Genomic DNA, 14,522 nt, shown 5'->3' on the forward strand with positions numbered 1-14,522 from the left:
TGACGCTAGCAAAAAGAAATTTAGCTTAAAAGTACCAAAGGTACTTAGACATGTAATTGTCACCGGGTGGAGCATTAAAGAGGGAATTATTGGAGCCTGTAACAAAGGCTATGTGATTATTATGGGCGACTTTAATCTTCATCAAGATTGGGGAAATCTCATTGATGAGGATAGTCTAAAAGTTGAGTTTATAGGATTTTTGATAAACATTTCTTTTAGTGGTAATTCGTGTAAATGACTAGGGATAAAACTATCTTAGATCTAGTACTGTGTAAGGAGGCAGGATTAATTGGGAATGAAAGATCCACTGCAAAATGGTGATCACAAAACCATTGAGTTTCATATTAAGATCTTCAATGACATATTCCAATCAGAAACAAGATCTCAAACTTAAACAATTGTATAAAAGGAGAACAGGCTAAGGTTGATTGAATAACCTTTAGGAGAGTGATATGCACTTCTTGTCAGATGTGGGAGTTTAAGGAGAGTTTACGGGTTACTGTGGATTATATCTGCAATAAATGCTGTTAATTGCGAGTCCTATCAGATCGAATGGATTGATTGGAGATACAGTTAGAAGTAATGAGGAATTTATAATAGCAACAGTATGTGATGAATGACAGTTAAAGGAAGGGGGGAAAATCTCAGATACAGTCACATAGATGGGTTAACTCCAGAAAAGGTAAGAGAGGTAGGCAGTTAGTCTTCTGTGGCTATTCCCATTTCAAACAAGTATGCTGTTTTGGAAAATGTAGGAGGTGATCGATTCACAGGGGAACATAGCACGAACAGCCAAGTTTCGGGTATTGAGACTGGCTCTACTGCAACGAGGGGTATGTCAGGTTCCAAGACATTGATTGTGTTAGGGGACTCTCTAGTCTGAGGTACAGACAGATGTTTCTGTGGCCAGCAGCGAAAAATCAGAATGGTGTATTACTTCCCTGGTGCCAGGATCAAGGGTGTTTTAGAAAGGGTGCAAAATGTTCTCAGGGGAGAGAGGGGCCAGAAAGAGATCACTGTCCACATTGGAACCAATGACATAGGAAGGGAAAAGGTTGAGATTCTGAAGGGAGTTTACAGAGAGTTAGGCAGGAATTTAAAAAGGAGGCCCTTGAGAGTAGTAATATCTGGATTACTCCCAATGCTACGAGCTAGTGAGGGCAGGAATAGGAGGATAGAGCAGATGAATGCCTGGCTGAGGAGCTGGTGTGTGGGAGAAGAATTCACATTTTTGGATCACTGGAATCTCTTTTGGGGTAGAAGTGACCTGTACAAGAAGGATGGATTGCATCCAAATTGGAAACAGACTAATTTACTGGCAGGGAAATTTGCTAGAACTGCTCGGGAGGATTTAAGCTAGTAAGGTTTGGGGGGGGGGGGGGGCGGAGGTGGTATCTAGGGAGATAGTGAGGAAAGAGATCAATCTGAGACTGTTACAGATGAGAAAAGAAGTGAGTCAAACAGTCAGGGCAGGCAGGGATAAGGTTGGACTAATAAATTAAACGGTGTTTATTTGAATGCAAGGGGCCAAACAGGGAAGGCAGATGAACTCAGGGCTTGGTTAGGAACATGGGAGTGGGATATCATAGTAATTACAGAAACATGGCTCAGGGATGGACAGGACAGGCAGCTTAATGTTCCAGGATACTAATGCTACAACAAGGATAGAAAGGGAGGCAAGAGAGGACGGGGAGTGGAGTTTTTAATAAGGGATAGCATTACAGCTGTGCTGAGGGAGGATATTCCCGGAAATACATCCAAGGAAGTTATTTGGGTGGAACTGAAAAATGAGAAAGTGATGATCCTCTGATTGGGATTGTATTATAGACCCCCTAATAATCAGCAGGAAATCGAGAAACAAATTTATAATGAGATCTCAGCTATCTGTAAGAATAATAGGGTGGTTATGGTAGGGGATTTTAACTTTCCAAAGTATATTTTTGATAGGGTGAAAGGAAAGGCTGGTAGGTATAGGGAATGCTGGATGACTAAAGAAATTGAGGGTTTTGTTGAGAAAAAGAAGGAAGCATATATCAGGTATAGACAGGATAGATCGAATAACTCCTTGGAAGAGTATAAAGGCAGTAGGAGTATACTTAAGAGGGAAATCAGGAGGGCAAAAAAAGGATATGAGATAGCTTTGGCAAATAGAATTAAGGAGAAGTCGAGGAATTTTTACAAATACATTAAGGGCAAAACGGTAACTAGGGAGAGAATAGGGCTCCTCAAAGATCAGCAAGGCGGTCTTTGTGTGGAGCTACAGAAAATGGGGGAGATACTAAACAAGTATTTTGCCTCAGTATTTACTGAGGAATAAGATATGGAAGATATAGACTGTAGGGAAATAGATGGTAACATCTTGAAAAACGTCCATATTGCAGAGGAGGAAATGCTGGATGTCTTGAAATGCATAAAGGTGGATAAATCCCAGGACCTGATCAGATGTACCATAGAACTCTGTGGGAAGCCAGGGATGTGATTGCTGGGCCTTTTGATGATATATTTGTATCATTGATAGTCACAGGTGAGGTGCCAGAAGTCTGGAGATTGGCTAACGTGGTGCCACTGTTTAAGAGGGGTGGTAAGGTAGTAAGGACAAGCCAGGGAACTATAGACCCATGAGCCTGACGTCGGTGGTGGGCAAGTTGTTGGAGGGAATCCTGAGGGACAGGATGTACACGTATTTGGAACAGCAAGGACTGATTAGGGATAGTCAACATGGCTTTGTGCATGGGAAATCATGTCTCATAAACTTGATTGAGTTTTTTTTGAAGAAGTTACAAAGAGGATTGATGAGGGCAGAGAGGTAGATGTGATGTATATGGACTTCAGTAAGGCGATCGACAAGTTCCCCAGGGGAGACTGGTTAGCAAGATTAGATCTCACGGAATACAGGGAGAACTGGCCATTTGGATACAGAACTGGCGCAAAGGCAGAAGACAGAAGGTGGTGGTGGAAGATTGTTTTTCAGACTGGAGACCTGTGACCAATGGAGTGCCACAAGGATTGGTGTTGGGTCCATTATGTTTCATCAATTATATAAATTATTTGGATGTGAACATAAGAGGTATAGTTAGTAAGATTAGATTAGATTACTTACAGTGTGGAAACACGCCCTTCGGCCCAACAAGTCCACACCGACCCGCCGAAGCGCAACCCACCCATACTCCTATATTTACCCCTTACCTAACACTACGGACAATTTTGCATGGCCAATTCACCTGACCCGCACATCTTTGGACTGTGGGAGGAAACCGGAGAACCCGGAGGAAACCCACGCAGACACGGGGAGAACGTGCAAACTCCACACAGTCAGTCGCCTGAGTCGGGAATTGAACCCGGGTCTCAGGCGCTGTGAGGCAGCAGTGCTAACCACTGTACCACCATGCCGCCCATGTAAGTTTGCAGATGACACCAAAATTGGAGGTGTAGTGGACAGTGAAGAAGGTTACCTCAGATTACAACAGGATCTTGATCAGATGGGCCAGTGGGCCGAGAAGTGGCAGATGGAGTTTAATTCAGATAAATGTGAGGTGCTGCATTTTGGGAAAGCAAGTCTTAGCAGGACTTATATACTTAATGGTAAGGTCCTAGGGAGTGTTGCTGAACAAAGAGACCTTGGAGTGCAGGTTCATAGCTCCTTGAAAGTGGAGTGGCAGGTACATAAGATAGTGAAGAAGGCGTTTGGTATGCTTTCCTTTATTGGTCAGAGTATTGAGTACAGGAGTTGGGAGGTCATGTTGCAGCTGTACAGGACATCGGTTAGGCCACTGTTGGAATATTGCGTGCAATTCTGGTCTCCTTCTTATCGGAAAGATGTTGTGAAAGTTGAAAGAGTCCAGAAGAGATTTACAAGGATGTTGCCAGGGTTGGAGTATTTCATAGAGTCATAGAGATGTACAGTATGGAAACAGACCCTTTGGTTCAACTTGTCCATGCTGACCAGATATCCCAACCCAATCTAGTCCCACCTGCCAGCATCCAGCCCATATCCCTCCAAACCCTTCCTATTCATATGCCTTTTAAATATCAAACAGCAAAGGCAGTAACTGTGCATGTTCTCTGTCTCTCTCTTCTGCAATGACCTCACCATGTACTTCCTTTGTCTGTTCTTCTCCCTTTTAAAACTGCTGTTGTTTTGACTTTTTTTTCGCAAAGTTCCAAACAATGCAACAGCATATGAAACAATAATTGCTGCTCCTGGAATTCGAGAAAATCACCTCCAGCACCTAAAATACCTCAAAAGGAGCAGCTGTTACAGCCAGAAATTTTTCCCGTCCTCCATCTTGGATTACCCAGAATTCTCAGCTATAGGGAGAGGCTGAACAGGCTGGGGCTGTTTTCCCTGTAGCATCGGAGGCTGAGGGGTGACCTTATAGAGGTTTACAAAATGACGAGGGGCATGGATATGATAAATAGAAAAAGTCTTTTCTCTGTGGTGGGTGTTTCCAGAACTAGAGAGCATAGGTTTAGGGTGAGAGGGGAAAGATATAAAAGAGACCTAAGGGGCAACCCTTTCACATAGAGGATGGTAGTAGTGGAGAGACAGTGTATGGAATGAACTGCCAGAGGAAGTGGTGGGGGCTAGTACAATTGCAACATTTAAAAGGCATTTGGATGGGTATATGAATAGGAAGGGTGTGGAGGAATATGGGTTGGGTGCTGGCAGGTGGGTCTAGATTGGGTTGGGATATCTGGTTGGACCAAAGGGTCTGTTTCCGTGCTGTACATCTCTCTGACTCTAAGTACACTTAAAGTTATGGCAGTAAATAAGCAATGGCAAACGTTTAAAGAAACACTTTAAAATGTTCAACAAAATACATTCCACTGTAAAACAAAACAACTCATCCATTATGCAGGAAGTTAAGATTGTGATTAGAATAAAAGAAAAAGTTTATATTCTAAAGAAAAATGGAGGATTGTATATATTTTAGTAACCAGAAAGTGGCCACCAAAAGTAGATAAAAAAAACAAGAAAAAAGAAAAATGTAGATGAATAGTCAGAAATTTAAAAGCTGGTTTTAAGAGCTTTTCTGAGTATATAAAAGGGAAAAGTGTGGATAAAATAAACAAGGGGAGAACACAGTGAGTCTTCAGAAAGGAACTGACAGTTTAAATGAATGAGTAACAGTATGGCAGAAGTTATTTACTTCACTTGTAGGAATAAAAAAACACATTTTTAAAAGGTGTTAAACTTGTAAACCTGAGGTTCAGAGAGAGATGGATGTGCTCGTACAAAGAACATGTAGAGTTAGCATGTAGGAAGCCAATTAACATTTGTTGTAAGTTGATTGGAACACCAGAATAAAAAAAACTTGCTGTCGTTTATGTAGGATTTTGGTATGACCTCAACTGGTATTCTTTATGCAGCTTCAATCTTTATTTTTAAGAAAAGATATGCTTACATTGGGGATGGTACCACGAAGGTTCACTAAATTTCCTGAGATGAAAGGGTTATCCTATGATGACACATGCATAATTAGAACTTTTTCTGTGCTATTTAGAAGAATGCGAGGGAATCTTACTGAGTCATATAGAATGCTGAAGGGGCTTGACAGGGTAGGTGCCATGATATGGTTTTGGTTTGTTAGTGAATATAAAACTTGGCAGCAGAATCTCACGATAAGGTGACAATCATTTAAGATCAAGATGAGGAGAAAATATTTCACTCAAAATGTTGTGAATCTTTGGAATTCCCTACCCTAGAGGGTTGTTCATGCTTCATTTTTGAATGCACTTAAGATTTGTAAAGACAGGTTTTTGGTCTCTTAGGAAAGCACAAGGTATGGGGGTAGTTGGGAAAGTGGAGCAAAAGTCCAAGATCAACTGCAATCATATTGAATGGGGGGCTCATTGAGGCATCTGGTCTTCTCCTCCTCATACTTTCTGCCTTTTTGTACATCGTGTAGCCTTACCTCAATGTGTGGTTAATGCAGCCTTATTACTATCAATGGTTACAGCAGTGGTATTACTACATATGGTATAAATGGCTTGAGCCCACCCTAAAAATTAATTATACATTATTTTTGCATAATTAGCATAATAATTGCAGTTTGGATAAAATGCCAATCATTCATTTACTAATTGTTGTTCTGAAATACATTGTCACTGATAAACATTTCCTGTTTTCACACAGGTAACCAAATGGTGTGACCGTCTCGTAACATGCTCTTCTCAGACGGTCTACAATGCAATACAGTGGGTTCAATCCCTCCACTGTACACAGGGCAGGAATCTCCTTGGTGCGTTAGCTGCTGCATTTCATGATCCAATTTGTAATGCCATTTACCTCGTGACAAATGGCTTACCTGACAATCCATTAAAGGATGTTTTTCATGTGATACCTTATATATCACATGGGCGTCCAGTGCACATTTCCTATTTATCAGATAAATGGATCGACAGTGAATGTCGAGAGGTTCTGCAGAGAATTGGTGGACTTACCCAAGGCAGTGCTCATCTCATTAGACTCAACACCTCTGGAGATATCAAACAGGTAACGTATGGAGAGCAAATGTGCAACACTGAAAGAAAATGATGCATGAGCACTATAAATCATTTGTCTTCAGAAAGGCAAAAACTCATCACAGAAACATCATGACACAATAGTTAATCTATTCTTTCTTGTGGATGTTTTAATGAAAAGTAGATATTAGAAGCAAAATGAATAGGTTAAATGATTACCAAAACAAAACACAGTGAAAGGGCTTGAAATAGCCAAAAACAGGACAGCACTGTAGAAACTCAGCAGGTCTGGCAGCATCTGTGGAAAGAAAGTAGAGTTAATGTTTCAAGACCAATGACCCTTCGTAAAAGGGTACTAATGAGTATTCAACTTTGGCACTTTGAGTCTATGATTACTCTCTTTCACCAGGAGCATAAATATCAGCATGAAAACGCTTTGTACTTTTGAAGAATCTAATTATTTGTTTATTGTTACCTAGGTGATTCCTATTTATCCAGCAGACCTCACAACCTCTGGGCCCTTGTATTCTGACATAAAGTATTGCACTGTGAAAAGAACACTGGATAACAACCCTCACCCTGGCTCATGGGTAACAGGTTCTGATTTAAAAGCCTTTCAAACACATTCAGTCTGTGCGTGCAACCCTCAGGTGACCACTTGGTTAGTCTTGCTGTTTTTTCTTCAACAATTATGAATGCCTCTAGTTTTTTTTTAGAACTGACTAAAGTATTAATTTCTTTCATTCAATTTTGCACATATCTTGCAATGCTGCATATCAAATTCAATACATAAACATGTTTGTTTTAAATCAGTTAACAATTTCTGGCACATACTATTAAAATGTACTCCAAACTGAATAAGTTATGTAATCAAATAATTGGATGTTTTCTAAAAATAATAGTATGAATTTGTGTCTATAATGTTATATTTATCTACATCTTTATAGATACCAATCTATAATCTGTTTTGTGAACTGTCTTACAGGTAAAGCAATTAGTTGGAGAGTTCAATCTAATATTGATATTGAAATAGTTCATTTACAAGACAGGAAAGCCTCAAGGGAAAACATTTTGAGCTAAAATATAACTTTCAAGTGTGAGTTTTAATATTAAGACTCAGCTGTTAAGCATGCTTTGTTAGCTAGAGACATTGTTTGGGGAAATTGTTTGCAGGTTGAATAGACTTAGCTAAATAAACCAAATTATTGTGGATGCTGGAGATCTGAAACAACAAATGCTGGAGAAGCTCATCAGTACTGGCAACATCTATGGGAAGAGGAAAATTTTGAGTCCAATATGGTCTCTCCTGAATTCAGACTTGTATAGTTAATTCTTTTATTCATCATAAGTTGAACTTATTTAACCTTTAGAAGCACAATTGTTTTCTGCTTCACTGAAATTCTAAATAAGCCTGCAATTATAAAGTGTTTGATGATGTTACATGATTCTGTGATAAATCCTATTATTAAATAATTAGAAGGTTTATTGAGAGTATTGACTTTCAAATTGGAACTAATGAATCTCAACACATTCTCCCATTGGTTCCCCATTTTGTTATTATAGATTATAATTCCTTCCCTCATTCTAAATTGCACCAGATGTCCTCCTCATTGTGCTCATGTTCTTATTTGTATTGGGCCTTGGGCAACTATCTGTGTGGAGTTTCCTATGTCAGCGTGGGTTTCTTCCTGGTTTCCTCCCACAGTCCAAAGATGTGCAGGTTAGGTCAATTGGCCATGCTAAATTGTCTCATAGTGTGCAGGTGAGGTGGGTAACTAAAGTAAATATGGGATAACATTGATAGGGTGGGATGCTGTTCAGACAGTTTGCATGGACCCAAAATGGGCCAAATGGCCTCTATCTGCACTGTAGGGATTCTATGATTCTATGTATTATTACCTTAAAAAAGCTGTTTACATAATGTAATTAATTAATGCTTCCTGCTTTGCACAAAGCAAAATTTAAACACTGTTTACATTTATCAAAATTAATATAGGATAGTACACTAACAATTTTCTCAACAGTATCTGCAAATATATTGATCCATGGGCCAGACCTCTTGCATCAAGTCAATTAATCCTTGGAGCCTCTGTTCTTGCAAGGCGAGAATCTGATGGATTCTATTACCGTGGCACAATCAAACAAGAAGTGGAGGTAAATTGCATTATTTATTGCCATGGGAGTAAGGTTTATTTTAGTTTGTCACATTTTGTGTAAAGATATTTGTTCAACTATATATTTTAAATTGTACCAATTTAATAATAACCACCCAAACCATCCCAGTGTGTTTGGTATCAGCTTTTACTTGTTCATGGGCATTGTTGACTAAGCCAGCATTTATTGCCCATGCCTATTTGTCGAGAGGGCAGTTAAGAGTCAACCACATTGTTGTGGGTTTGGAGTCACACGTAGGCCAGACCAGGTAAGGACAGCAGATTACCTCCTCTAAAGGGCATTAGTGAACCAAATGGGTTTTTCTTTTTACAACAATCTACATGGTTGTCATTAGGTCAGTTCTTTATTCCAGATTTTATTGAATTCAAATTTCACCATCTGTTATGGTGGGATTCATGGGATTGCTAGTCCTATGATATTACCACTATTGTACCACTTCCAAACTGATACTGATTTCAACATTTGAGTGTGATCTCTGGAAAATCTGGCACTGTTTTTGGTGAAGCACATGGCAGTAATTAGTTGTGCTCTTTAGTGAAAATGATTGAGCTATACAAAGCTGTGTGCATGTTTAGGAAGGATGTTTATTCTGTGGAGGAGAGTGAAAAGTGAATCAATGGCTGTCCTTTTTACTTTCATGTACTATTCTGACTCAGGCAGGGACAGTATTAAACCCAGCATCACTACCTGTATATCATGATTAGGTAAGACCAATTTTGTAAATGAACATTTTTCAATAAAATGTAATTATGAAATGAAAGTAACTGCATCAATATTGATGCAAGTATAATAAATAAGAGTTCTCTTATGGGAAATGTATACAGTATGTGCAGCAGGAAGCATTGCTTATTTATTGGTTATATCTATCAAAAATGTTTCAGCATTCAAATAAATTGCTGAGGTGGCTTTTCTTAGCTAGTGAATTCTGCACAGTGAGGCCATGATGCATCAGTCTGCACTATGATATACAATGAGGCCATGAGGTATTGGTCCATACTGTTATTAAAGTTGAAAAATGTGGTGCTGGAAAAACACAGCAGGTCAGGCAGCATCCAAGGAGCAGGAGAATTGATGTTTTGGGCATAAGCCCTTCTTCAGGAATGAGGCTGGTGTGCCAAGCAGGCTGAGATAAAAGGTAAGGGGGAGGGAATTTGGGGGAGGGGCGCTGGGAATATGATAGGTGGATGGAAGTGAGGGTGAGGGTGATAGGCCGGAGAGGGGGTGGGGATGGAGAGGTCAGGAAGAAGATTGTAGGTCAAGAGGGCAGAGCTGAATCCGAGGATTGGGACTGAGATAAGGTGGGGGGAGGGGAAATGAGGAAGGTGGAGAAATCTACATTAATCCTGTGTGGTTGGAGGGTTCCTAGGCAGAAGATGAGGCACTCCTCCTCCAGGCGTCGTGTGGCCAAGGTCTGGTGATGGAGGAGGCCAAGGACCTGCATGTCATTGGCGGAGTGGGAGGGGGAGTTAGTGTTCAGCCACGGGGCGGTTGGGTTGGTTGGTGGGAATGTCCCAGAGGTGTTCCCTAAAACGTTCCGCAAGTAGGCGGCCTGTCTCCCCAATGTAGAGGAGACCACATCGGGTGCAGCAGATACAGTAAATGATGTGTGTGGAAGTGCAGGTGAATTTGTGACGGATATAGAAGGATCCATTGGGGCCTTGGAGGGAAGTGAGGGGGGAGGTGTGGGCGCAATTTTGCACTTCTTGTGGTTGCAGGGGATGCCGGGAGTGGAGGTTGGGTTGGTGGGAGGTGTGGTCCTGACGAGGGATTTGCGGAGGGGGTGGTTTCTCGTGAATGCTGATAGGGGAGGGGAGAGAAATATATCCATGGTGGTGGGGTCTGTCTGGAGGTGGCATAAATGACGGAGGATGGTACAATGTAACCGGAGGTTGGTGGGATGGAAGGTGAGGACCAGTGGGGTTCTGTCCTGGTGTCGACTGGAAGGCGGGGTTCAAGGGCGGAGGAACGGGAAGTGGTGGAGAGGCAGTGGAGAACATCGTCAACCATGTTGGAGGGGAAATTGCAGTCTTTGAAGAAGGAGGCCATTTGAGTTGTTTGGTAGCGGAATTGGTCCTCCTGGGAGCAGATGTGGCGGAAGCGGAGGAATTGGGAATATGGGATGGCGTTTTTACAGGAGGCAGGGTGGGAGGAGGTGTAATCTAGGTAGCTGTGGGAGTCTACCGAACAACTCAAATGGCCTCCTTCTTCAAAGACCGCAATTTCCCCTCCGACATGGTCGACGACGCTCTCCACTGCATCTCCTCCACTTCCCGCACCTCCGCCCTTGAGCCCCGCCCCTCCAATTGCCACCAGGACAGAACCCCACTGGTCCTCACCTTCCACCCCATCAACCTCCGGATACATCATATCATCCTCTGTCATTCCCGCCACCTCCAGACAGACCCCACCACCAGGGATATATTTCCCTCTCCACCCCTATCAGCATTCAGGAGAGACCACTCCCTCTGCGACTCCCTCGTCAGGTCCACACCCCCCACCAACCCAACCTCCACTCCCGGCACCTTCCCCTGCAACCTCAAGAAGTGCAAAACTTGCGCCCAAACCCCCCCTCCTGACTTCCCTCCAAGGCCCCAATGGATCCTTCCATATCCGTCGCAAATTCACCTGCACCTCCACACACATCATTTACTGTATCCGCTGCACCCGATGTGGTCTCCTCTACATTGGGGAGACAGGCCGCCTACTTGCAGAACATTTCAGGGAACACCTCTGGGACACTCACACCAACCAACCCAAAAGCCCCGTGGCTGAACACTTTAACTCCCCCTCCCACTCCGCCAATGACATGCAGGTCCTTGGCCTCCTCCATCACCAGACCCTGGCCACATGACACCTGGAGGAGGAGTGCCTCATCCCGACTCAGGCGACTGACTGTGTGGAGTTTGCACGTTCTCCCCGTGTCTGCGTGGGTTTCCTCCGGGTGCTCTGGTTTCCTCCCACAGTCCAAAGATGTGTGGGTCAGGTGAATTGGCCATGCTAAATTGCCCGTAGTGTTAGGTAAGGGGTAAATGTAGGGGTAGGGGTATGGGTGGGTTGCGCTTCAGCGGGTCGGTGTGGACTTGTTGGGCCGAAGGGCCTGTTTCCACACTGTAAGTAATCTAATCTAATCTAATCTTCTGCCTAGGAACCCTCCAACCACACAGGATGAATGTAGATTTCTCCAGCTTCCTCACTTCCCCTCCCCCACTTTATCTCAGTCCCAACCCTTGGATTCAGCTCTGCGCTCTTGACCTGCAATCTTCTTCCTGACCTCTCCGCCCCTACCCCCTCTCCGGCCTATCCCCCTCACCCTCACCTCCTTCCACCTATCGTATTCCCAGCGCCCCTCCCCCAAATTCCCTCCTCCCTACCTTTTATCTCAGCCCGCTTGGCACACCAGCCTCATTCCTGAAAAAGGGCTTATGCCCAAAACGTCGATTCTCCTGCTCCTCGGATGCCACCTCGCCTGCTGTGATTTTTCCAGCACCACATTTTTCAACTCTGGTACTCCAGCATCTGCAGTCTTCACTTTCTCCTATACTGTTATTACTCTAGCAGCCCTGAATAAAGAGGATCAGAAAGCAAATGATCCTGACTGTCATTCAATGACTCTTGAACAAAAACATTTGTGTGAATGTTGACTGAGAAAAGGAATGGGTTGAAGTGTAACTTCCTTTATGTCAGAATTCCCTGTTCAGGTGATACTACAAGAGCATGGCCTCAGTAAAGCTGTTGGCACTGATAGTCTCAAGTGAATAGTATAATAACTGAGGGAAGGATGTTTTTTTCTGGGGAGGAGGGTTTGGGTATGTTTTACATGTTTATTGGTTGAAGTAGCTATCATTGTCACTTGTATCTTTCTGACCCAAGTTACCATAGCACTTGAGTGGCTTTGTGAGAGAAGGAGACAACATTTGTAGAACAAAGGAAGTTGTGTAGAAATCTTGGACTTATCTAAATTACTTCATGGTGGAGTATATTAATGTACTCATCTGCAGTAAACCAGTTTATCTATTATTCCTCAATTTCTAACCTGTATTAATTTATGATTAAGCAATGCCTTAAATTTAGAGGTGTCATCTTTGTTTTCAAATTCCCCCAGGACTTAACTCCTCCTTACCTCTATAATCTTCTCTAGTTCTACGTCTACTGATGTATTTGCAGTTCCCCAACACTGACCTCTTGTTTATCTCCAGTTTTAGCTGCTCTAACATTGGTGGCTATGCCTTCAGTTGTCAAATTCCTAAGCTCTGCAATACCTGGTCTACATCTCTTCACCTCTTTGCCTCTCTCCTCTTTTAAGGCACTGCTTAAATCCTAACTCTATGAACAAGCTTTTGAGCATCTACCTCAATACCTCCTTATGTCAACAGGAATAGTGCCAGAAGACTGGAGGATAGCAAATATTGCCCCCTTCTTCAAGAAGGGGAGGATAGGACCACACTGGTAATTATAGACCAGTGAGCCTTACTTTGGTTGTGGGTAAAATTTTGGAAACGATTATAAGAGATAGGATTTATAATCATCTAGAAAGGAATAATTTGATTAAGGATAGTCAACATGGTTTTGTGAAGGGTAGGTTGTGCATCACAAACCTTATGGAGTTCTTTGAGAAGGTGACCAAACAGGTGGATAAGGGTTGATGTAGTGTATATAGATTTCAGTAAAGCGTTTGATAAGGTTCCCCACAGTAGGCTATTGCAGAAAATACGGAGGCATGAGATTGAGGGTGATTTAGTGGTTTCGATCAGAAATTGGCTAGCTGTAAGAAGGCAGAGGGTGGTGATTGATGGGAAATGTTCATCCTGGAGTTCAGTTACTAATGGTGTACCACAAGGATCTTTTTTGAGGCCACTACAGTTTGTCATTTTTATAAATGACCTGGATGAGGACATAGAAGGTTGGGCTAGTAAATTTGCGGATGACTTTGAGGTTGGCAGAGTTGTGGATAGTGCGGAAGGATTTTGTAGGTTACAAAGGGAAATAGATAAGCTGCAGAGCTGAGCTGAGAGGTGGAAAATGGAGGTTAATATGGAAAAGTGAGGTAATTCACTTTGGAAGGAGTAACAGGGACACAGAGTACTGGGCTAATGGTAAGATTCTTGATAGTGTGGATGAGCAGAGAGATCTTACTGTCCATGTGCATAGATCCCTGAAAGTTGCCACCCAGGTTGATAGGGTTGTTAAGAAGGCATACAGTATGTTAGCTTTTATTGGTAAAGGGATTGAGTCTTGGAGCCACGAGGTCATATTGCAGCTGTACAAAACTCTGGGTGCGGTCACATTTGGAGTATTGCATATAGTTCTGGTTAGCGCATTATAAGAAGGATGTGGAAGCATTGGAAAGGGTGTAGAGGAGATTTACAAGGATGTTGCCTGGTATGGAGGGAAGGTCTTATGAGGAAAGGCTGAGTGACTTGAGGCTGTTTTCATTAGAGAGAAGAAGATTAAGAGGTGACTTAATAGAGGCATACAAAATGATCACAGGATTAGATAGGGTAAAACAATGAGAGCGTTTTTCCTCAGATGGTGATGGCTAGCACGAGGGACATAGCTTTAAATTGAGGGGTAACAGATGTCAGAGGTAAGTTCTTTACTCAGAGAGTAGTAAGGGCATGGAATGCCTTGCCTGCAATGGTAGTGACTCGCAATCATTAAGGGCATTTAAATGATCATTGAATAAACATATGGATGATTTTGGAATAGTCTAGGTTAGATGGACTTTAGATTGGTTTCATAACATCGAAGACCAAAGGGCCTGTACTGCGCTATAATGTTTTATGTTCTGTTTTCTATGTTATGTGGTTCAAGGTCAAATTTTGTTTGATAAATGCCTGAGATATTTTCCAAGATAAATATATGTATGTATATACACACACTAA

Source organism: Hemiscyllium ocellatum, chromosome 18, assembly GCF_020745735.1.
Source record: "Hemiscyllium ocellatum isolate sHemOce1 chromosome 18, sHemOce1.pat.X.cur, whole genome shotgun sequence".
NCBI classification, from domain to species: domain Eukaryota; kingdom Metazoa; phylum Chordata; class Chondrichthyes; order Orectolobiformes; family Hemiscylliidae; genus Hemiscyllium; species Hemiscyllium ocellatum.